A 23,779-nucleotide genomic window follows, 5' to 3' on the forward strand; every position below is an offset into this window, starting at 1 on the left:
TATCTCAACGGCTTCTTCCCATTGACTGGTGAAGCTCAGGTGAGTTGACTGGTGAAGCTCAGGTGAGTTGACTGGTGAGGCTCAGGTGAGTTGACTGACGAGGCTCAGGTGAGTTGACTGACGAGGCTCAGGTGAGTTGACTGGTGAAGCTCAGGTGAGTTGACTGGTGAGGCTCACGTGAGTTGACTGGTCAGCCTCAGGTGAGTTGACTGGTGAGGCTCAGGTGAGTTGACTGACGAGGCTCAGGTGAGTTGACTGACGAGGCTCAGGTGAGTTGACTGGTGAGGCTCAGGTGCGTTGACTGACGAGGCTCAGGTGAGTTGACTGGTGAGGCTCAGGTGAGTTGATTGGTGAGGCTCAGGTGAGTTGACTGGTGAGGCTCAGGTGAGTTGACTGGTGAGGCTCAGGTGAGTTGACTGGTGAGGCTCAGGTGAGTTGACTCGTGAGGCTCAGGTCAGTTGATTAGCGAGGCTCAGGTGGGTTGACTGGTGAGGCTCAGGTGAGTTGAGTGGTGAGGCTCAGGTGAGTTGACTGGTGAGGCTCAGGTGAGTTGACTGGTGAGGCTCAGGTGAGTTGACTGGTGAGGCTCAGGTGAGTTGACTGGTGAAGCTCAGGTGAGTTGACTGACGAGGCTCAGGTTAGTTGATTAGCGAGGCTCAGGTGGGTTGACTGGTGAGGCTCAGCTGAGTTGACTGGTGAGGCTCAGGTGAGTTGCCTGGTGAAGCTCAGGTTAGTTGACTGGTGAAGCTCAGGTGAGTTGACTGACGAGGCTCAGGTGAGTTGACTGGTGAGGCTCAGGTGAGTTGACTGGTGAGGCTCAGGTGAGTTGACTGGTGAGGCTCAGGTGAGTTGACTGGTGAGGCTCAGGTGAGTTGATTAGCGAGGCTCAGGTGAGTTGACTGGTGAGGCTCAGGTGAGTTGACTGGTGAAGCTCAGGTGAGTTGACTGGTGAGGCTCAGGTGAGTTGCCTGGTGAAGCTCAGGTGAGTTGACTGGTGAAGCTCAGGTGAGTTGACTGACGAAGCTCAGGTCAGTTGATTAGCGAGGCTCAGGTGGGTTGACTGGTGAGGCTCAGGTGAGTTGAGTGGTGAGGCTCAGGTGAGTTGACTGGTGAGGCTCAGGTGAGTTGACTGGTGAGGCTCAGGTGAGTTGACTGGTGAGGCTCAGGTGAGTTGACTGGTGAAGCTCAGGTGAGTTGACTGACGAGGCTCAGGTTAGTTGATTAGCGAGGCTCAGGTGGGTTGACTGGTGAGGCTCAGCTGAGTTGACTGGTGAGGCTCAGGTGAGTTGCCTGGTGAAGCTCAGGTTAGTTGACTGGTGAAGCTCAGGTGAGTTGACTGACGAGGCTCAGGTTAGTTGATTAGCGAGGCTCAGGTGAGTTGACTGGTGAGGCTCAGGTGAGTTGACTGGTGAAGCTCAGGTGAGTTGACTGGTGAGGCTCAGGTGAGTTGCCTGGTGAAGCTCAGGTGAGTTGACTGGTGAAGCTCAGGTGAGTTGACTGACGAAGCTCAGGTCAGTTGATTAGCGAGGCTCAGGTGGGTTGACTGGTGAGGCTCAGGTGAGTTGAGTGGTGAGGCTCAGGTGAGTTGACTGGTGAGGCTCAGGTGAGTTGACTGGTGAGGCTCAGGTGAGTTGACTGGTGAGGCTCAGGTGAGTTGACTGGTGAAGCTCAGGTGAGTTGACTGACGAGGCTCAGGTTAGTTGATTAGCGAGGCTCAGGTGGGTTGACTGGTGAGGCTCAGCTGAGTTGACTGGTGAGGCTCAGGTGAGTTGCCTGGTGAAGCTCAGGTTAGTTGACTGGTGAAGCTCAGGTGAGTTGACTGACGAGGCTCAGGTTAGTTGATTAGCGAGGCTCAGGTGGGTTGACTGGTGAGGCTCAGGTGAGTTGACTGGTGAGGCTCAGGTGAGTTGACTGGTGAGGCTCAGGTTAGTTGATTAGCGAGGCTCAGGTGGGTTGACTGGTGAGGCTCAGCTGAGTTGACTGGTGAGGCTCAGGTGAGTTGCCTGGTGAAGCTCAGGTTAGTTGACTGGTGAAGCTCAGGTGAGTTGACTGGTTAGGCTCAGGTGAGTTGATTAGTGAGGCTCAGGTGAGTTGACTGGTGAGGCTCAGGTGAGTTGACTGGCGAGGCTCAGGTGGGTTGATGACACATGGTTGAGGTGAGTTGTGAGTGATGAGGTGAGTTGTGAGTGATGAGGGTAATGTGAGTGTCGCGTGTCACGTATCCCCGGTGCGTAGGGCCGCACTGCCCGCCAGGTGTCGTGTTAAGTCGGTCGCTTCTTCGTCACGCATGGAGCACAGTGGCAGGCCGTGGAGCCAAGAGCGACATGCACATTCCAGACATGAGGTACATGCGCCTCTTTGATGACGGATAGCGAATTAAGTACCAAACAATTTCACTAAACCGTTCATGTAAAAGCAGCTTACAACAATTTGCTGTGTTTCTAAAATTGCTGCTAATTACAGGCTGCTGGAAGGAGGTGATCAGCGCCTTCCACACAGAGGAAGCTAAAGGGAATGTCGTGCAACTGTCCTGTGGATATCCAGTACTATTGTTCGGGTAGCACAGCAGGACCTGCTATGAGCATCACAGCATTCTCGATGACTCACGGCGAACTCCGCTCGGGCAAAAATTCGTAAGAAATGCCTCCATCGCATACCCATCTCGCCACATCATAAACAAACAAATGGAATTTTCCTACACAACGCATTTCAGCAGCATCGATTCAAGGCAACGAAGCAAAACTGTGGACCCGTCTCGTCGGCAGGGCCACGCTCGCGGGGATGAACGCGGGCGAACCCTGCAGGGCACCCGGCGCCGGCTGGCCACGCGGTGGCGGCACTGGCCGCGTGTGTGCAGAGGGGGCCCTGGTGGGGGTGTGAGGGCGTGGAGGCAGTGGTGGTGCAAGGAGGAGGAGGAGGAGAAGGCGGGCTCACTCCACTGCTCGCTACTGGGAGAGGGTGGGGTGCAGGGCGCCAGGGCGAGGTGAGGGGGCTGAGAAACCCAAAGTTGGCCACTTCCGATCTGCGGCGCGCAGAGAGAAGCGGAGAGCTGAGCCGGGCTCACAGGGCAGCGCCACCACGCTCCCTGCCTCTCGCGACGCGCGGTGCCTCCACAGGAGTGAAGAAGTGATGCTGCAAGGTGAGTTATGGAGGCGGGACGCTGTGGAGTTAGCGCTCTGTCACGCTGCTGCTGCTGCTCACTTGACAGAGCGCTCAGTTCGGGCAGCCGTGCCGGGCTAACCGGCGGGCTGCTCCTCTTCAAGAGCGCGCCCTGTGAGCCGCGTGTGGCTCGGGGTGAACCGCGTGTGCAGGAGGCGGCTGTGGACGGGGTAAGGGGGGGGGGACAGCCGTGCGTTCGAGGTGCAGCGCGGCCCGCCGCGTGTGGCTGCTGTGCAGGTGCGGGTGTTGGAGAGAGAGGGGGCGGGTGTCGGGTGTGCCGCAGCTATTGTCACCGCGGGTCGCTCCCACGAGTTGAAGTCGCCTGAATGTGTTCCTCTCTCTCTCTCTGTGTGTAATGGTCTCCACACAGGGTTCTATTCACACGCAGGTACACCTGTGCAGACACAGATCACCCGTATAACCTCAACGGACTATTGGGGAAAGTGCTGTTAGCGAGCACCTATAGAAGGCTGGAACGGCACACCAGAGTGTGTGTCCAGCACCACGCCCGTCCGTCTTTGTCTTCCCAGTGGCGATGCTTGCCACAGTGGACGAACGCATCCATTCTCTTGTTGAGTATGGCAGCGATGTGCTTCGGGAGCTGGATGCCAATGTCGAGGTCTGCTCGTCACGACGAGAGTGCACCAGCAGTTCGTGTCCTTCTGCCGTTCCTCCTCCTCCATTGAAGGAGCGCAAAATTCCGCGGTTTGCTCGACGGTCCATAGTCTGAGTTGCATGGCCACCATCGCAGTTCTGTGGCTCGCCTCGTTAACTTCCCCATGACGAGCGAGGTGTGCGCATCGGCCTGCCGGTGTTCTGATGCGATGAATGCTTTCACTCGTGTCTGCGAGGAGGACCGTCAGTCAGGATGCGGTGCGATGTTTGGAGCTCGAACGAGGAGGCGTTTGTTTCCGGCCGTCCACGTTGTTCCACTCTGCTCGCCAGCGTCCCCCCGAACCTGGGCGAGGTTCTAGGCTGACGGCAATGGACGTCGTTAAAACGAATCCCAGACGCTTCCGCTGAGACGGAGTCACACCTGCGCGCTGCGCACCCGCTGGTGCCGCCGTGTGCACGGCGAGCGTGACCCGAGCGTGACCCGAGCCCCTGCGTGACACGTGTCCTCGTCCCACTTAGCGCCCGCTCATTGAGCCTGGGTCGGCATCGCCACCCCTCCTACGAGCCCCGCCGCAGGGATGGAGCTGCGGACGGCACCGCTGTCGTACAGCGCGTGTGTGTTCGTGTGTGTACGTATGTGTGCGTGCGCGTGTGTACGTGTGTGTACGTGTGTGTGTGTACATGTGTGCGCGCGCGTACGTGTGTGTTGAACGTCTTTCCACCGCGCGCAGCCAACCGCGCTCATCGGAGGTGCGGGGGAAGGACAACAAACTACACACAAAACGCAGTTCTACATGAATGAGTTTTCAATCGAGATTTCAAAGTGAATAGCACCCAGTGGCTTCATATTGGAGAGGGGGGCAGGGGTACAGACGCATGGAACACATTCGTTAATACCACTGCCCTGAAGAAGGGTCGTTGCCCGAAACGTCACTGCCCAAAAAGAGAGGGGGGGGGGAATAGGTAGCGTTTTTGGCAAAGACCCCCCTTCGTAGCATAGAGAGATACAGAGGAGATGGATCACCAGGGAGACTGTGTAGTCGGGGGAGGCTGCACGCTGCACCATAAGAAGCGGACTGTCAGCGCCCAAGGTAAATGCTGCATCTGTCAACTCATCGATTCACGAATGCACCGGTAGCTGTCCCTTTGTTGTAGGCATGTCCCCAACCCGGCGCCTGTGTGCATCTCGTGTGCTCAATAGCCTCATCCTGCCTGCCAGCGAAGTCGAATTCTGCACCACCAGCACCAACCACCCTCGGCTGCCGAACTCTCGCGAACCGCAGTCAACATTCCAACGATCGCAGAATTCAACGTTCGTCAAAAAAACACGCAAATATATAAAAACATATTAATATATAAACATATATATCACACCGAGCGCAGAAGCGTGCTGCGGCTGTTGTGCGAGTGGAGTCGCCGCGTGCCACGCCAAGCGCAGGGGCTGGGGGGCAGCGAGGCGGGGTGGGGGCGCTACCGTCCAGGCGACTTGTGTGCGACGTCACAACGAGACCCCAGCGAACCAAGATGACGATGCCGCGAGATTGTGTCACGTTTGAGACGTTACCCCCCCACCTGCACTTACCCACATGGGCAGTGTGGGTGAGTGCAGGTGTGGCGAAGTATGGAGCGCGAGGCTCCTCGTGCCAGCAGTGCGTCGTGCACGTTGTGTGCACGTTGTGTGCACACGTGTGCACGTTGTGTACACGTTGTGTACACGTGTGCACGTTGTGTACACGTTGTGTGCACGTTGTGTGCACACGTGTGCACGTTGTGTACACGTTGTGTGCACGTTGTGTGCACGTGTGCACGTTGTGTGCACGTGTGCACGTTGTGTACATGTGTGCACGTTGTGTACACGTTGTGTGCACGTTGTGTGCACGCGGACGTGAGTTTTACCCTTTTCCGTGTTGCTTGCATTCTATCGAGTTACACGGGATAAAATCGCGAATTAAAGACTCGAGTTTCTTTAAAACAAGGTTAACTGACGCAGGTTGTGTTACTGTAACGGTATGATCACAGAAACCTGAAAGTCACGGCTACGACGACGATGTCGCCGTGCTCGAGAAACAACAAAGCGGCGGTGGCCTCCTCGACGTTGATCAAAAGCCATGCGGACGAAAAACCATTTAAGGAACTCGAGATTTGAGGGGATTACAAAGTGTGGGCATTCCTTACGACGTGGGATATCATGCCTGTGAGAGAGAGAGACAGAGTAGTCCATCATGTTGCCTCCTAATCCCAGGTTTGATCACAGCCAACACATCGCATCATCCACAGCGATTGTCCACGTCGGACTCCCGTGTGTTATTGTCTTGATGCCCAATAACCCTTCGCGAAATATAAATAATTACTACGCAAGGGTTCTCACCTGGTTAAACGAAGGACATTGGGCCTCGCAAGCGTGAATTTGCCTACAGAGTTGGCGTTTCTCAATCTCATAGGCGTTGCGCACAAGTGTCAGCGCATTGTTGCCGTGTCAACTTGAGGGCGTGTGTGTGCACGCACGCACACACACACAAGATTGACACACACACGTGCTAATGTCTGAGTATGGGGAGTGTTCAACTCGCTTCCTTGCGAACATGAACACGGAGGTGAGATTCCAGTCACCGGTTACATTGGAGCGATACTTCGTATTACGCGAGAAACGAATGTCAACTGAACACACTTCTCACGTACGAAGCGCTTCATGCAAACAGACTCAGGACGTTGCGCAACGCGAATGGACATTGGTATCTGAAGGTGAACAGGAAAACTACATAAACTCGAGCTCCCGGCGAGACGCCTTAGGGGCCATCCATTGAGTCGATGTGCAAAAATAATCTATCGCAACGTGACCCCCCCCCCTCCCTGTACGCACGCGGACTTTTACCCTCCCCCCCTGGGTAGGTTCGCCTGACGCACCCCCCCCCCCCCCCCAAATCCTATTGAACGGCCGATATTTAATCCACGCAGAAACGATCAAGGATTAATAATATTAACGTGTTTAAGCAAACAGTGCACTACCGACTGCATTAAACAATGAAGTCGTGTACCTTGGCCACTTGCTGAGCTGCGTGATGGCTGCAGTCAGGGGTGGCACACGAGTGACACCTCTCCCACAGTCCCACTTCTAGGACTTGTCTCACAGCTGAAGACACTAAACTGTGGCTCACTTGAAGGCCAAAGTAGACAAATTGTTATCGAGGCTTCACCCCCCCCCCCCCGTTTCCTATGCGCACGTTGTCAGTAGACCCCCCATACGCAAGCGAACGCATTTGGGTTAACTCCCCCCCCCCCTCCCCCCTCCATGCGTACGGACTCAATGTATGGTCCCTGATGGATGGCCCCTTACTGTAAAGTAAAGACGCCGGAGGCCGGCAATGGCACGAGGACGCCTTAACAGGTGCCCTCGCACTGACAGCACTGGCCATCAAGCTGTCACCTATAATTGGAGATATTTATATTTTGTTCGTTTGCTTTATAGGGAATATAAGGCATCCACGCACTGCTGTACGATACCCCCCAACAAATTAATTTCAGTCGGAGCTGCTTGGGCCTGAGCTCCTGAAAATATTTCCCGCACCACACGGCTCGCCCCATCCAGTACAGCTCTCACGTGCCACCTTCTGGGGCGATATCTGTGCCAAGGAAAATATTCGGTGACAATTGTAACCCCGGATGCAAATTGATCTCTGGCCACGCTCGCATAGTAGAAGTGAGCTCAGGGCGGCGCCCTGAAAAAACATGCGACACAGTCCGTGCCAAGCCCGGTTAGCCCGGCCTCTAAGTAAACGTGCAGCCTGTAGGCCGAGAAAACTCCAGAGAATAGCAACGCCGACATGAGAAGGAGGAGGTAAGCCATGAATGGCTTCCGGTGAGCAGCAGCGGCAGCGCCTTCCCCTCCTGTGTGTTGTCGGGTCATGCCGCCTTTGTGGGTTTTTCCGGCACGATATCACCTCGTGTGCCGGCAGCTTCTTCTTCACTCAATTCCAAAATCTTTACAGCTCCTGAATTCTGCATTCTTTTCGCCGAATTCTATTCGAGCGCCCGAAGGAGCTCCCAGCCCCGCGGAATTTACCAAATTCTCTTTGGCTTCCTGACAACGCTCGGGGCAAGCGGCACGTGTAGCGAAACGTCGGAACATCGTGCACAAGGAGCGAAACCCTGAAATCCCTGCCAGCCAGGAGCGGCGCTTAGACGGCGAGAGCCCAAACCCTGGCCACCGTCACCGGTCCAGCCACCCCCGCGGGGACACGTCGGGGTGCGGCGTCGCGCCACCACGGCCACTCACCCACCCACCCACTCCACCTGCCGCCACCAAAGTGCCCTTCTCTCACCACGGGACCGGAGCGCCCAGCCACGGCTCGAGTGCCACAGCAGCAGTGCCCCGAGTGCTCCGTTCCGCCTCCCTTCAGCAGCCTCGTCAAGTCGCTCCCGTTATAGGGGCGGGAGGGGGGGGTTATTTTTTTTATTCAGCGTGTCACAGCACCGAGTTACTTTCTCGAGCACAATAGTTACAACAGTGTCATTTTTATTACTCTGACAAGTGAATTTGCTCGATTGATTTTAATTAGCTTGCCATAGTCAAGGGGCCAGGGAAAAAACTGGCACCACCTAATGTAGCAAAACCTTCGTATCGTCGATGTATATATATGGTTTATGTGGTGAATTACCTGATAACCCACTCATTTAAAATGCGCATCACATTATGCTGTGTTTTTGACCGCATAAAGAAAATGGGACCGCTCAAAGTGACGCCGACTCGGGTGGCACCTACCATACCTGATCGTGGCTCATGGCGCATTCGTGTGCATGGTGACGTGGACACCACGCGTCTCATGGTGTCGGGGCCACTGCGCGTCGAGGTGTCCCTCGCAAGCTCGGCAGAGCGACTGCCCTCTTCGGTCGCCGTGGCTGCTTCGGTGCACAGTGTTGGCACGAGGACAGGAGGATTCCACCAACATGATGATGATGATCCCTGATGAATGCGAAAATAATAAATTAAATGCAGTAAAGCTTTAGCAAAAAAAAAAGTTATTGAGTGATTGGAACAGTTGATATGTTGGCTTCACTGGCATGGAATTTAGAGAGGGCCGGATTGTACTTGGCTTTTAAAGGGAGGTGGTGAGGGCTGTCTGAGTTGGGCGACCTCCGTTGCGATGTTTAAGAGACGCGGGTTTTGTCCCACCGGTCAGCGCTGACTTCATTTTTTGCACGTGAATCTGTTTTGTTTCTGCCTGCGTGTTTTCTTGTGTGATAGGTAATTCTCATCGTTGGGATTTCAAGGACACACACTGGGTCAGGGATGTTCATGTGGGTCTTTCCCCCATGCTATTTGTGGCCGGCGGTTTTTTTGCAGCCTCGTCACGCTAGACGGTGACTTGGCTACCAGACTGGACATTGGCAAAGGATCTACTCATAAAAACGGAACGGATTTAAGGGGCCGTCCATAAATGACGCCACGCACCTAGGGGGGGGGGGGGGGTCAGACATTTGTGACGATGTGTGACGAGGGGGGGGGGGGTTGAGAAATGTGACGTCACATCAAAATGTGCAACTTTAAATAAATATAGACAACACGTTCTACTTAATTAAATAGACTTTTTAAATAAATGTTTTCTCCTACAACATCAGAGTGCAGCGTCACATTAAATACGCACTACAATGACAATAGTTTAAAGCGATTTGAAGCATGGTTTTTTGGGGGGGGGGGGGGGGGCAGAGCTCTGTGACGTCATATTTGAGGGGGGGTCTGACTTTTTGTGACGCCGTGTGACGAGGGGGGGGGGTCAAAAATCGTCCAAAATCGCGTGACGTCATTTATGGACGGCCCCTAACAGCACACAGAGGTGTGCTGCTCACAAACAGCAGGAAGGCACGACCCCCATCATGCCTTGCCAAGCATGTCACGTGATCACCACCATGCACGTAATACGCCCTTCGCCTTATCAGACCACCGGCTGAAGAGGTGAATGTCACCGTTGTTATTCTTTAGACACCCACTCAAACGTGGTGGGGAAATGTAGCAGCGGTGAAACGGATAACCGTAGACCGGTTTCACCCTCGTTAGCACTCATCAGTAAAGTACGATCCCCATTATTCACTGCTGCAATGTCTTTGGGATACCCATAGTGTACGGTAGGTCCTCCCCGAATATGCGTTTCCCTTGGCTTCACACAATCGCGTTTCATGTAAGCAGCGGGATTATCGGGTGTATTCATGGTCGTTTGCCGCAATACAAACAATAGCCTTCCCCCATTCAGTGTTTCTGTGTTGGTGGCTACAGATTCTCTTTGTTAACGTTATTGTAAAACACCATCCCTTAACCTCGTGCGCAGGGATATGTCCTTTGCTGAAGATGTCACAAGAACGTTGGGATTTAAGTTTAGTCGTAAAGTCTGTGTTACAATCCGAATATAAACTTAGACTTCCCACACAAGCGCACAAATTACTCATTTGTTTTTTTTGGTAAAGTCACGTATGTAGAAATACAATAAAATTATATTAAAACAAAAAACAATCACGACGTTTCGATCACAATGCAAGCTATCTTCATCAGGTGTCAAGAACAAATCACGGAGGTAAATACAACAAAAAGATGAGAGACGAGACTTCAACAAACCTGAAAAAAACATTATGTGAAGCACATCCAGTCAGGCCAACAACACAGTTAGACACTTCCTGGCGGACCACGAATTTCAGAAGAGTGTTAAATTTCGTATTCAACCTTTGGATTGCACATACCAGCATAGATAGAATGAAAAATACGAGGTACACGGTCAGTAGAAATACATATACAAGTCCACCAAGAGGTAAGGAGGGAGGAAAGACGGACAGGGAGGCAGATAGATAGAGGTGAGGGATGAACAGAAGCTTAAATAGGAAATACGGTTGGAGGGGGGGAGGGGCCAGAGCGAGAGCGGCAGCTCAAACACGCACATCTTACACATACAAAACGGCAGCTCAAAAAAGGACCACCTCTTGTAAATACAAAACGGCAGCTCAAAAAATTACCACCTCTTGTAAATACAAAACGGCAGCTCAAAAAAGGGCACATCTTACACATAATTACAATGGTAACTTCCCCGTAGAAGTGTGATAATAAAGTATTAAAGCTTTCGTGACTGCATAAAATTACTCATTGGTTTTTTCGGTAAAGTCACGTATGTAGAAATACAATAAAATTAGTGTCTAACTGTGTTGTTGGCCTGACTGGATGTGCTTCACATAATGTTTTTTCAGGTTTGTTGAATTCTCGTCTCTCATCTTTTTGTTGTATTTACCTCCGTGATTTGTTCTTGACACCTGATGAAGATCGCTTGCGTTGTGATCGAAACGTCGTGATTGTTTTTGTTTTAATATAATTTTTTTGTATTTCTACATACGTGACTTTACCGAAAAAACCAATGAGTAATTTTATGCAGTCACTAAAGCTTTAATACTTTATTAAGTGCAAAAATGTTATCTTTGCTAGAGGGATGATTGGTGGAGTCGACGTGCAACCAGGGTTTGAGCTCAACGTAATGATGAGCCGAGTGTTCCGGCCACAGTGTGGGCCCCTTCAGCCCTTCACGTGCATCTCGTATCAGTCATCGGACTTGGCGACTTTTAGAATTTGTTTATCGTGCCTCAAGAATGAATGCGCCGAATGTATTTTATTTGTAAATATTGTGGTGTAAATATCTTACTGATGTGTAACCGTCGCCCCAATAAATTGCTCTTCCCATATATTACCTCTCAATATCTCCTACAATGAACACCCTTTCCCGTCAATTACCAGTGAGTGACTAACATCCTTCCCACACCGCAGTTCTTCACCTCCACTCACCATCTTACATCCTCCTCCCATTTGGTGATGCTGGTCTGCAACTTTAATACACCTAAAGACGAGACATTTGTTTTTAATTTGATATCGTGGATGTTTCGAAACGCGTAAAGAAATGAGGCTGTTTTGGTTTCCCCTTTTCAAAAAAATTCTATTTTCCTGTGTGATTGAGTGCGGAGCGGCTATCGTTGAAGTGAACGGAGGAATGTGTTGTGACACTCGTGCTTTGTCGGGCTAGAACTCTCCCGCGGGACACGGCTATCTCCGCGACTGTCACAATGACGGGGAATGTGCAACAACACACATGGCGGTATTATGTTTTCTCTAATTCAAAGAATAGTTCTCGCGAGCATGTGTTATTTAGCCGCGCTTTCATCAAAATAATAAACATAAGGTAAATGTCAATAATAAAAATGGGAATATTATGTTACGTTGTTTTATATGCTAAAAGATGGCTGCTCTCTGTGGCTTCGCCAAGGTTTTAGGGGCAGGAGCGTTTTGTTGTCAAATTCACGACTGTTTCTTATATAAAAGCAAAACCAAGTCCAAGAGTCAATTTTGAGCCAGCTTCACATGGCCACAGAAAGGCTGAATGAAACACGCAGGCCCTTGGCGACGAGCCCCATTGTTGGTAAGGGAGAAGTCGGCTCGTTCTCACTGATAGTTTGACAAAAGGAGCGTCTGTCAGGACATGAACCAGGCCCTTTGTGTGCGCGTACTTAAACAGACACACTCTGTGCGGGACGTGGGTTTGTCAAATAATGTCACGCACATTATCGAGTAATAATTACCATATTTCAAAAGGCTGTGATTACAATCGATACGCATTTATGTGGTTGTTTTTAAACATGTAATACATCTTCAATATGTCAATGCACACAGAGTTCGTGAACAACACCACAAGTGAACAAATGCTCTATCAAAGGCTGACAGAAAAATGTTTGCCAAGCACAGCTATATATTAATAATAATACCCGTTAATTAGCCAAGAAAGCCTCACCTGAGTCTCGAGGCTTTTTTTTTAAAAGAGGGTTCCGGCATTTGGGATGATTGGCCAGTACCATTGACGAGTGGCATGTGGCAGGAAAACCCAGAGGCCCTGTGGAATACGCGAGCGTATGAGGGAATAGCACCACAAGTTCTGCACACGTCCAAGTTGAATCCACGGAGTTCCCCGATAAATCGATTCTGTATCCAGTATGACCTGAGCCCATTGCAGTACAGTACTGCATTCCCCTGGCCATGTTTGCTACCTGAAGCCTCGCACCTGTAACACCTGGTATGCACTTGTTGCGTACTGGTCACGCACAAAGCAGGCTAAGAAGATCTGCTTCCCGATGTCACGATATCGTTGTATAGAATCCTACAACATTGTACAATGTTTTGCATATGCTTAGAAAGTACGGGATCTGAAGTAGTACTGCATTTAGGAGTTAATAGTCACGTGTGGTTGGAGTGACGGCCCAAATGTGTTCTTGGCTGTTTGTGCGTTTCCTTTCAAATGTAATTCAGTGATCTTGAGGCGTTGCAACATGAGATCCAACGTCCGCTTGCCATTCCGTGTGGCTGGTTGAGTGGAGTGAGAGTGATGTCGCATCTTGGCAGGCTATCGGAGTCCGCTGTGGGCGCTGTGCTGCGACACTACGAGAGTGACTCGCAGTGTCTGGAAGCGCGGTGCCCAGCGGACAGGGACAGACACACAGTGGCCCCTTCCACGTTCCCAGGCCGTCCGGGTGAAGGCAGAGTGGCTCGGACTGCACGTGACGCACCCAAGGGGGTTGTTGTTGCGTTTTTAATTTGGTGCCTGCCCGAATTGTTCTTTGAATTATTCGTTGCAGGTAAAGTAAGTCACGTGAGGGTTGTGTAAATACTTATTTTGGACGGTTCCGTGTAATAACGCTTGTTAGGTAACGCCACGGTGTGTTTTAGCTTTGCTCCAATTCGCTCGCTCCCCCACCGTCTCGCTAGGTGTGCTGTGTTGCTCTTTGGACTTCTTACAATTCAGTTGTTTGGCCAAGCAGGGATTATGAGGACCGTAGAGGAGGGTTTCTGTTAGTGTGCAGCTGCTGCTGCTACTGCTGTGCAATGGCTAACCCAGAGCTTGCAGGTTCGATTCAATCTCAGGGCGGGAAAGCTGAAACGGTGAGAAAGTTTCGTCACCCCCCCTCCCACCACCCCCCTCCACACACCCCCCTCCACACACCACCACCCCACACCACCCACCCCCCTCCCCACACCACCCACCCCCCTCCCCACACCACCCACCCCCCTCCCCACACCACCCACCCCCCTCCCCACCCCCCCCTCCCCACCCCCCCTCCCCCCTCCCCACCCCCCCCTCCCCCACACCACCACCCCCCTCCCCACACCACCACCCCCCTCCCCACACCACCACCCCCCTCCCCACACCACCACACCACCACCGCCTCCCACTCCCCCCTCCCCACACCACCTTTGCAATGGGCGTCCGTAACGCAGCATCACCCCCTGCAAGCAAGTGGTAGATTTAGGAGGTTGGCTTTGACAACCGCTCCACAATTGCACCGCCGCAGTCAACACCGCAAGGCGCCCTTGCCGTAGACACCGCTCGTGGACGGCTTTGGGAACTGACTCGTCCGCTCCACACGGGAGCCACTTGACTTGGGCTGAGTCACGAGAGGCTGCTGTTGCTGATCGCGGGGCTATCCCCCGGGCCACTCGACCGAGCGTGCTCCAGAAAACCAGACGTGGCACCCAGTGCCCAATACTACACCCTGCGCTTGGTGGAGGCGCACGGGCGTATTCGTTGTGCGTTCGATCGTCCGTGCTTGGACTTGGGCGTGAACGTGGTGTGTGTGAGTAATGGGAGTGCCGAGATTGGGCCGCTTGTGTGTGCGCGCGTGCGCTTTCGCGTGTGCCTACACGTCTCCGTGGTGCGAGCACACGCGTGCGTGTGTGTGTTGTTGTGTGCGTGGGTGGGTGCGGGTATGTGTGGGTGTGTGTGTGCGTGCCAAGCTGGTTTCGCCCAGTTACGGGAAAACATATTGGAATGCATGTCTTGAGTGCCAGCCAATGGGATTACTGATTAAGGCTTTACGATTCAAGATCACGGGCTGAGAGATGGACGTGGAGGAAGGTAGCACACCCAGGCACGAGCATGCACATTACATGCGCATGTGTTGCGACCGTACAATACCATGCAACTGGCGTCGTGTAAAAACTTGCTTCTTGTCTGGAGACGCAAATAAAATAACAAAAAGTCGAGCCAGATGTAAAACTTCACATTCATTGATAGCCGATAAAAAAAAATCAACCAAGCCATTCGTAATCATCATCATCCACAGCTGGATGCAAAAGCCTTCCCATTCATCACTATTCCTCGCTGCAGTCCTGGGATGCCAGACTCTGTGCCGCTGCTGTCCGAACACACGAGATAATTTCATCACAGCATTTCTGTGCGCTAACCACTGGGCCACAGCTCCCCGGTTCACACACCCACACACAGAGACAGGACGACGGGACAGCTGACTTCTCGGGGTCTCTCTGGGCTATTAATATTCGGAGGGATCCCATCGCACCCGCCTGCCACATTCCCGTCCGCCGAACCCCGAGTGTGCGCGCGTGCGCTGCGCGCGTGCCCTGCGCGCAGCATTCCCATGCTCTTTGAGAAAGACCGCCAATGTCCACGCGGGGCACTCGCTTTCTCGAGTCTACCGTACTCGTCACAGCGCTTGTGCTCTGTGGGAGTGGAGAGAACCCGTGGGGCGCTGTGAGCTGCTTGGGGGGGGGCTGTTGTGGAACGATGTGGGGGGGGGGTGAGATTTTATGCGATGGTTGCTGTGATTGTGTCTGTGTGAGGTCGACTCGGCCTCACAAGAGTACCTGGTGCAGTGCGTAACCATTGCCACTCGGGAGACAAAGGCGGCTGGGCGTGGTGCTGGTCACCCAATCTCCTCGTGGAACGTGCTGGCCTTCATAGGTGCTCGCTATCAACACTTGCCACAACAGTCTGTTAAGGCTATACGGGGGATATTTGTCTTGTCTGCGATAGTGCAGGACCCACGCTTGTATGTTGTTGCTGCTGAACTGTCAGTGAGTGCAAGAGATTACATTTAAGTGAGTTCCCTTCCCGACTCCTCTCGTTTCCCAGTAGAGTAAGTTACTCCTCACACACCCACTCCCAATCTCTGTCCATAATTCAGGACACCGAACGAAAGTGGTGACTGTCTCTCACCTGTGACATCTGTATGATGAATGTGTAATAACAATCGAGCCGACATGCACTGTGAGTGGTCTAGTGCCCACGGGAGGTAATGACAGCAGGGGTATCAGCTGTGAGTGTGAAGGGACTGGTGGCTACGGGAATGTGCGAGAAGGGGGCGTGGTCAGGTGATGGAAGAGGACGGTGGAGTCTGTCGGTGGAGCGAGCGTCCAGAGTCAGCGAGAATGATCGAGAAGGGGGGCGTGGCCTCGTGTCGGTATATAAGGGGGAGATGCGCGGGAGACTCGGGGCTGTTGCAGTGGGGGTCTCCGCCTGATGTCAAGTGAACGTGTCTTCAATAAAGTGCCATCTCAAGAGCAGTGTGTCAAGTCGTTACAAATGTTTAATTAATTTTGTTTTAGAAATGATGCAATTCAAGTTAAACTCTGGAATGTGAATTATTACAATCCAAAACAGTGATTATAATGCTAAACGTCTATATCCATTGCATGCCAAATATTGCAGTGCTTTTATGCTCATGTTGGAGAACGCTAGATTCACATTCGTAAGGGTATGAGTTCTACTCCTGGCCAGGAGATAATCACTCCTCCGAGATTCCCTTGGGAAGCTGGTCATAGTTGTTTTGTGAACTAAACTGGCTCTTGCCTTCAGATTTTGGAACCGATACCACTGGGCCAGGGCCGACTGTCAGAGATTAAAAAGTGTCTCTACGTTAGTTTTAGCATGAAATCGTACAACTCTAAAAGATGAGGGGGGGGGGGGGTTGTCTACGTATTAATTTGTAAGGACAGTCGTGGACACCAATTTTTCTCAGTATTTCTTGTCGTATTCTCAAAAGAATGAGTTTTTTTTCTCTGCGGTGTCTTAATTTTCACGCCAAAGGAGAAATCCCGAGATTATTTATCCTTGCGCCGCATGGGTCTGGCGCGAGCGCGGTGCCAGTCACCCTCTGGACTCGTCCCCAAATAGCGCCACAGCTGTTCCCTTGACAGAGTCGAAGTGGCACGAGGACGTGGGCTTTTCCCTCACTCCCGTCTCTGGCTGGCGCTCAATCACCTGTCGCTTCACCGTTTAGCAGCGCGTCCGATCGAAGTTCACCCATTGTACTGTACTGTCAATTGTGAATGTGACAAACTGGTTGGCCTTCTTCTTGGTTCTTTAAAATGAAATTCATTTTATTATGTTTTTATTTTTATTATTTTATTTCCATTCTACGTGACTTTACCGAAAGAACCAAGAAGATGAATCCCTGCAGTCACGAAAGCTTTAAATCAAAACTGGTTGGCGTTGACTCGCTCTTTATAATCAAGCTCTGATTAGTACCTGGGTTTTAGAAGGAACTTAATGTGATCCTGCATTTGATATTTTCAGAGTAATTATTATTCATTGTATTCCAGTGAAATGATTGCGGAGGTTCTGCCCTGTGATGCCAAGCTTAGTTAATGTCTCCCTTGCTGTTCGTCACGTTGATACATCACAGCCTGGCTGCCAGAGCAGGTTGCCACATTTCTGGTGGGTGTGAGGATTCTGCTAAGTTAATTTTTTATGAGCTCCCCTCCAGTGGGCAATGCCATTAAACAAGTGAAGTGAACATTCCCTTGGAGATCTCGCTTGAGGACTCTTATGTAACAGGCCAGAGAGCCATATCCCCCCTCCGCTGGCCCTCTGCCCTCTCCGCCCCCTCCGCCCTCTTCTCCGAGCCAACCAGGAGTCAAACTCGCGACCCGCCGACTGTGAGCCGCTCGCTCTCCCGTTGAGCCAGCCGGCCGGGCAGCACATTGAGGCATTGGGCAAGCCACTATGGTTTTTTTGTTTTCCAACCACACAATTAGTCAGTCAGCTCAGCTATTGATTGATTAAATCGAACTTTAACCCTTCATTCTTGGCCTCGTGTTTGGACGTGACCTCGTGCACAGGAGAAGTTAGCGTGAGGGGAAGTGACTTGAAGTGAGGACATTTTATTTCACTGCCAGGCTGAGGTGACGGCGTATTCTCTTTGACGTGAGAACGCGATTAGGACAACTTTCCTCACCTCCTGGCCGGATGACTTTGTCACACCACGTGGTAGAGATGTCATGGTTTTCAATCACTGATTCTTGTTTAAGTTTAATTTTACCAACTTGTTTGTATCGCTTGACATCTATTCTACTTTATTTTGTCCACTTGATTATATTTGCAGATATTTAACATGGACAGAAACACGAGTATTCTTGCACGTAAAATGTTTGCATATTTTCCTTGGCCTTGGGATTCAGTATTGATCAGTGAATTGTTCCACTCTCTGCCTCCGCTTGAAACGGCTAGCTTGCCCAGTTCTTTCAATTCAGAGTTAAAGTTAACAGCTCGGTACACTCGTGGAAAATTAATTCACTGCACTTTGTAGACCCAGTAACAGAGCAAGGCCCACGAACAAACATGAACGATGCTCAGAGGCCAGCCCCATAGCTGTGTGACCACAAGCCACGAGTCGCACCCACTCCCTAAAGGTATTTGTTTGTGTATCTGCACCAGGCTCGGTGAATCATTTACCATATTACAACTTCTTGAGAAATCGTGATAAACGCTATGCCATGTTGCCACAGAGTAGAAATCGAGAATCATGTGGAGCTAGTTCTCACAATTTTATCGGGAGATCAAGGTGCATCGTTCCCCATTGGCTGCCTTTGGGCCTCTGGCGCGTGACTCACCGGGAGGGCACACGGGGCTGGAAGTGACACATGCAGGGCAGCACTCGTGTATGGATCCATCGATTGGTATCGATTCTTTGTCTCGTCGTAATACACACATCAGACCGTGTGCATAGACTGATGTAGCATGCAATGAGTTCATGTCACCCCCGCAGCCACAAGGGGAACAATGGGGCTACCGTTCGTCGCAATGGTGGTAATAATTTATGAAAGAGTTTATGGTTCCACCGGTATCTTCGAGGAGCGATATCAAAGCCGGGAGGTGCGATGTTCTGGTCTTGGATGAGCTGTTTGCTCTGGTCGTCCGCGTTCCAATCCATTGGCCAGCATCCTCCCGGGTCTGGGTGGGATTCTAGGATGGAGACCGTGGCGTGATCCCAACAGGGGGATCGGGACTTGGTAGTTGGCGGCGAGGAACATTGTCGAGGTGCGGAGCGATGATCATGAGCTGAGTCCACCAGCGGGCGGGGTCGCCGGTGTTACGGCGACGTTAAACACTCTCCCGAAAGGACGCTGTGGAGCGGTAGTGCAGTGAGAAGTGTTCTGCACTCTGAACCCGGCGAGCCCGAGTTCGATTACCGGCCACGGCTAACATCAGCGACGGGTGATATCGCAATCGACCCTCTCCTGCCTTCGCTAAACCTGCACTGACCAGCGTGGTGAGGTATGGTTAAAAAACCCACGACTGGGATGGTGTGGGGGATCTCTTGCATAAGTGCGCTGAGAGTAGCTGGGATGTTTGTGTTTACACAAGGACCCATGTATCTGGTATTAGTTGTCATGCAGAGCTGGACTAATTCACACTGCAGGAATCCCTGCCGGATTTTAGAAGGTGCCTCGTGTGACCACCGCTAGCGGTGATGTGTTAGTTTTCACCAGAACAGTGGTCACTCGGTATTCTTCCTGGCGCCCTTTTAGTGGCTGATTAAAGCCAGTTCATCCTGTAACTTGGCTTTGTCAGCTTCTAAAAACGTCTTGTTACAAAATATGCCCACTGAATCCCAGAATTTGATGTTGACAGAGATTTCAGCCACTTAATCCCCTCGCTGTAATTCGAGGCCTTAGCTCTTATTCAACCTTGACAGCTTAAAAGAAAAAGAGTTTGAGTGTCAAAATCTTTTCTCATTCTTACTTTACCAGTTTCAGTTCCAGTGTTCAGATAGTTTTTACGTAATACTACCACAAATATTAAAATAAATAAGCAGACAATACATCTCATTCAAATGTCCATCTCTGCACAATGAATAAATCAAATTAATTATCAGCCGCACGGCCTTCTGGGAGAGCACAATTGCAGGAGAATTGATTCAGTGCATATAAACTCTGAACTGGTTTCGACATTCAGTGTCTCATCAGCAGTCAGGCTTGCTTGAACCAATGCTGGTGAACGACCCGATTTTCTAAGTGTGGACTCTTTCTTTTTAAAATGTGGGTCGCAGTTCAAAATAGCATACTATATGACAACGATGGTGACGGTTGTTTTTTGTTCTGTAACAATGTAACTTCATCCAGTGTGTTTGCATTGTTTTGATGACGTGATGCACACGATAGTTTATCTCGGAGTGAGCTCCAGCTATGACTAAACAGCTGGATCTTCAAATAAAATTGTATAAAATCTGGGAATATTGATGGCGGCGGTGCACAGACACAGACAACAACTCGCCACCTTCAGATAAACACAACTTTGTAACAAACTTGATTTGAAACTTGATTTGAAGCCTTCGTGACTGCAGGAATTGCTCTTTGGTTCTTTCGGTAAAGTCACGTAGAAAGAAAATAAATGTAATAATAGAATACGACGTTTCGATTGCAACACAAGCAATCATCATCAGGTAAGAATGATTGAGAAAACAAACATATCTTGAATTTTTATTTAAAGCTTTCGTGACTGCAGTGATTCATATTCATGGTTCTTTCGGTAAAGTCACGTTGAAGGGAAACAATAAAATAATAAAGTATATATAAAACAATAAAATTCTCACGACGTTTCGACTGTAACACAAACAGTCATCATCAGGTGTGAAAACCAACGGCAAGAAACATTTGAAAGAATAAATAAATAAATAAATACAAACTGCCACTTCTTTCAAATGTTTCTTGCCGTTGGTTTTCTCACCTGATGATGACTGTTTGTGTTACAGTCGAAACGTCGTGAGAATTTTATTGTCTTATATATATTTTATTATTTTATTGTTTCCCTTCAACGTGACTTTACCGAAAGAACCAAGAATATGAAACATATCTTGGTTTGAAGCTTTCTTGACTGCACGAATCCATACTCCTTGGTTCTTTCGGTAAAGTAACGTAGGTAGAAATACAATCAAACAGAACGAAACGTCGTGATTCGTTATATTTTATTGTATTTCTACCTACATTAATTTACCGAAAGAACCAAAACAAACCTAGTAAATCTACATCATTAGACCTCCTTTGCCAGTACCAAAATATAAGAATATGGTTTATCCCCTTTTTTTCTGGCAACAAAACTGAAACCTTTTTACAAGGATTCATGTCTGCATTAAACCACAATACCTGAAGTCAAAATGCAAACAAAATCATACTATGATAATATATGCATTGTCCTTGAAACTGATTGGTCCACACCAAGGGACGGCTTTATTTTGAGCCTCGACCAGATGACGCCAAAAGGCGTACACTTTTGGCGTCATCTGGTCGAGCACCAATTGGGTCGAGGCTCAAAAGAAAGCCGTCCCTTGGTGTGGACCAATCAGTTTCAAGGACAATGCATATATTGTCATAGTATGCTTTTTGTTTGCCTTTTTACTGCAGGTATTGTGGGTAATGCAGTCATGAATCCTTGTAAAAAGGTTTCAGTTTTGTTGCCAGAAAAAAGGGGAAAAACCCTATTTTTAAACCTAGTAAACTTAGAGATATAATGCAATACAACACAGAGAGTCGGCTAACACAACAGTCAACACCCTACCTGGGTGATTACGTTCTTCCAAAGATTGATCAATTTGAGAGAGAGACAAAACACAGACACGGAGACACATAGACAGACGCACAAGTAGAGAGAGACAACACAGAGACACACAACATAGAACAATTTTGTAACGTTGACAAACATGAAACGCAGGAGTAGGGGAACATTTCATGCCATGGACCCTTTTTCAGAGCAGAGAGAGCAGTAAGATTGCATGATTCACGGTGATTGATTGCACTTAACACGTCCCCGTGTGGTGCCTTGAAAGCACCAGGACATGTCAGGAATATATTTCGGTGAAGAGTTTTGAATTGACGACCGAACACTTGCAGGTAGCAAACAAACCACGAAGCAGTCCCCCCCCCCCCCCCCCCCCCCCCCCATCGTTACCTGATGGAACTGAACCATTCGGGGTCAACATATGAGATCAAAAAGTCCATAAAAGAGATTTTGGGTGAGACCAAATACAGTACATATAAAAGTGGCGTTACACCCCACCTGCAACTGACAGCCGGTCAGTAAGGTTTGCCACGCAAATCAAACGTGGCAAGTCGTTACTTCCCCCCTACCTCCGATTAGCACGGTTGGCTACGTACGGTGAAGAAGGAGTTCAACACATACATACGAGTGGAGACCCTTCCGCAAGAAGTGGCGTGAGGCGAGCACTTGCAGGGCTGCGCCTTTACCTTTCAACGTTTTACTTTTCGGGATGAATCACCGTGGGGTATAATGTGAGCGTTATGTCTCTCGAGTGTCTGAGAACCGTGGCTTGCAGTTTTGACTTTAGGATGTGAGGAGTGTTTGAGGCAGGCATTGGCGTTTGTAAACACGGTGCTGTGTTTGTAAAACACGCTGTAAGACAATTAGAAAGATCCCCCGTATAGCCTTAACAAACTGTTGGGGCAAGCGCAATTATCGAGCACTTATAAAGGCCGGCACGGTACACGACGGGGTGGGTGGCCAGCACCACGCCCGACCGCCTTTGTCTCCGCAGTGGTGATGATTTTACACACCGCACCATGTACTCATTTGAGACGGAGTCGACCTAGGGGAGGTCCAGAACCGGTTCAGATAGTCGTCGCTGGTGTTGGTGGCCATGAGCAGGAATCGAACTCGGGTCGCCGTGTTCGTGGCACAGCCACGCTGCAACAAGACACGCGTGCCTACAGAGGAAGGGAAACTAATCACGCATCTATAAGGCGTATCACCAACAAAGCAGACACACTGCAGTCATATCTGATTGTAGTGATTGCTTTTGAAAGGTTCCAGACTGCAAAGCGGAGACATCAGAAGTCGTTGCTTTTTTTAAACGTATCCAGAATAACTTTGCCGTGTAACTCGAGCCGTAAGACGTTGCCGTTCCGACGGCTGCACGTTCTCATTTGTGACGAGTGAATTTATAGATCGCGAGTTGTAAAGCGGGCGGCCATCGAGGAGCAATGGATCGCCAAGCTCACAGGTAGATGGTTGTGTGACAGATGGACGAAGAGGCTGTTGTTTTTGCGTCTATCATCACTGCACTCTATCTCCATTACATCTCTGCGGGTGAATCCGTCCGTCGGCTACTCTCTTCTCCACAGAAAGCTGTTGCTTTGCCAGCCCACGCCCGGGAAGAGACACGCACGTTGTCTTCGCTGTCGATCGGCAGTCACTTCACTTTCGTTTCCTTCGCCTCAAGCCAGGAAACTGGCAAGGCGCGGAGATTTGCGTACGAGCAGAGAGCCGCACGAGGTGTCACGGCGCATCGGGGCGGCTGCCTCGGGCCCCGCGCTTTGCCCCCTCCCCCTCGCGCTTTGGCGTCGCGGTGTAATACGTCCGGTTTAGTTTGAAGCCGTTGGGGGGGGGGCCCACACGGTGGGACTTGCCCCAGGGCCTCCACCACCCCCACCACCATGGACGGCTCTGCCTACAAGAGTTGGGCCGGTGGAAAATAGCCAAATAAGATTAAAAAAAATATGGAAGAATATGCCTTGTAGTTTCACATTTGCAGTCATATATCAACAAAGAGCACACACTGCAGCTGGAAGCAACCGGGAAGCTGAGGGCCTGGGTTCGACTCTGGGTTGGGGCCACCCGCAATGCAACCTGCTTCTCAAGCGCAGCGAGTTGGTGGTCTCAGTCCCGTCACCAATCACTGGTCCAGCACAACGCACAGTGGGATTTGGTATTTCACTTGAATTGGCTCAGATGACAGCTCTGAGAATCTAAGAAAATCTGTTTCACTACCATGTGGTGATAGCCCCTGCTGCTGAAAGTATTTTTGGACCCCCTTCTTCCCGGCCACCGACCAGCGATATAAAAAGATGTGAATAAGATAAATACAACTCGGATGCGGATGAAAATATATAATCTCCTTTCACCTCGGC

At 50.5% G+C, this 23,779-nt stretch overlaps 1 protein-coding gene across 4 annotated transcripts in view; it reads left to right on the forward strand.

Annotated features, from left to right (window-relative positions):
• The first annotated feature begins 2,785 nt into the window (after window positions 1–2,785).
• PLCE1 (phospholipase C epsilon 1) overlaps window positions 2,786–23,779 on the forward strand; it is a 103,793-nt gene continuing 82,799 nt past the window's right edge. For 2 of the 4 annotated variants that reach the window (XM_076065967.1, XM_076065964.1), the window contains exon 1: window positions 2,799–3,139. The gene's annotated coding sequence lies outside the window, so the exon portion shown is untranslated. Of the gene's footprint in view, window positions 3,140–23,779 lie in introns of all 4 variants that reach the window. The other 2 variants (XR_012941359.1, XM_076065963.1) reach the window with 2 other exon arrangements.

Source organism: Petromyzon marinus, chromosome 9, assembly GCF_048934315.1.
Source record: "Petromyzon marinus isolate PM22_M1 ecotype Great Lakes invasive population chromosome 9, UKy_Petmar_22M1.pri1.0, whole genome shotgun sequence".
In the NCBI taxonomy this organism is placed as follows: domain Eukaryota; kingdom Metazoa; phylum Chordata; class Hyperoartia; order Petromyzontiformes; family Petromyzontidae; genus Petromyzon; species Petromyzon marinus.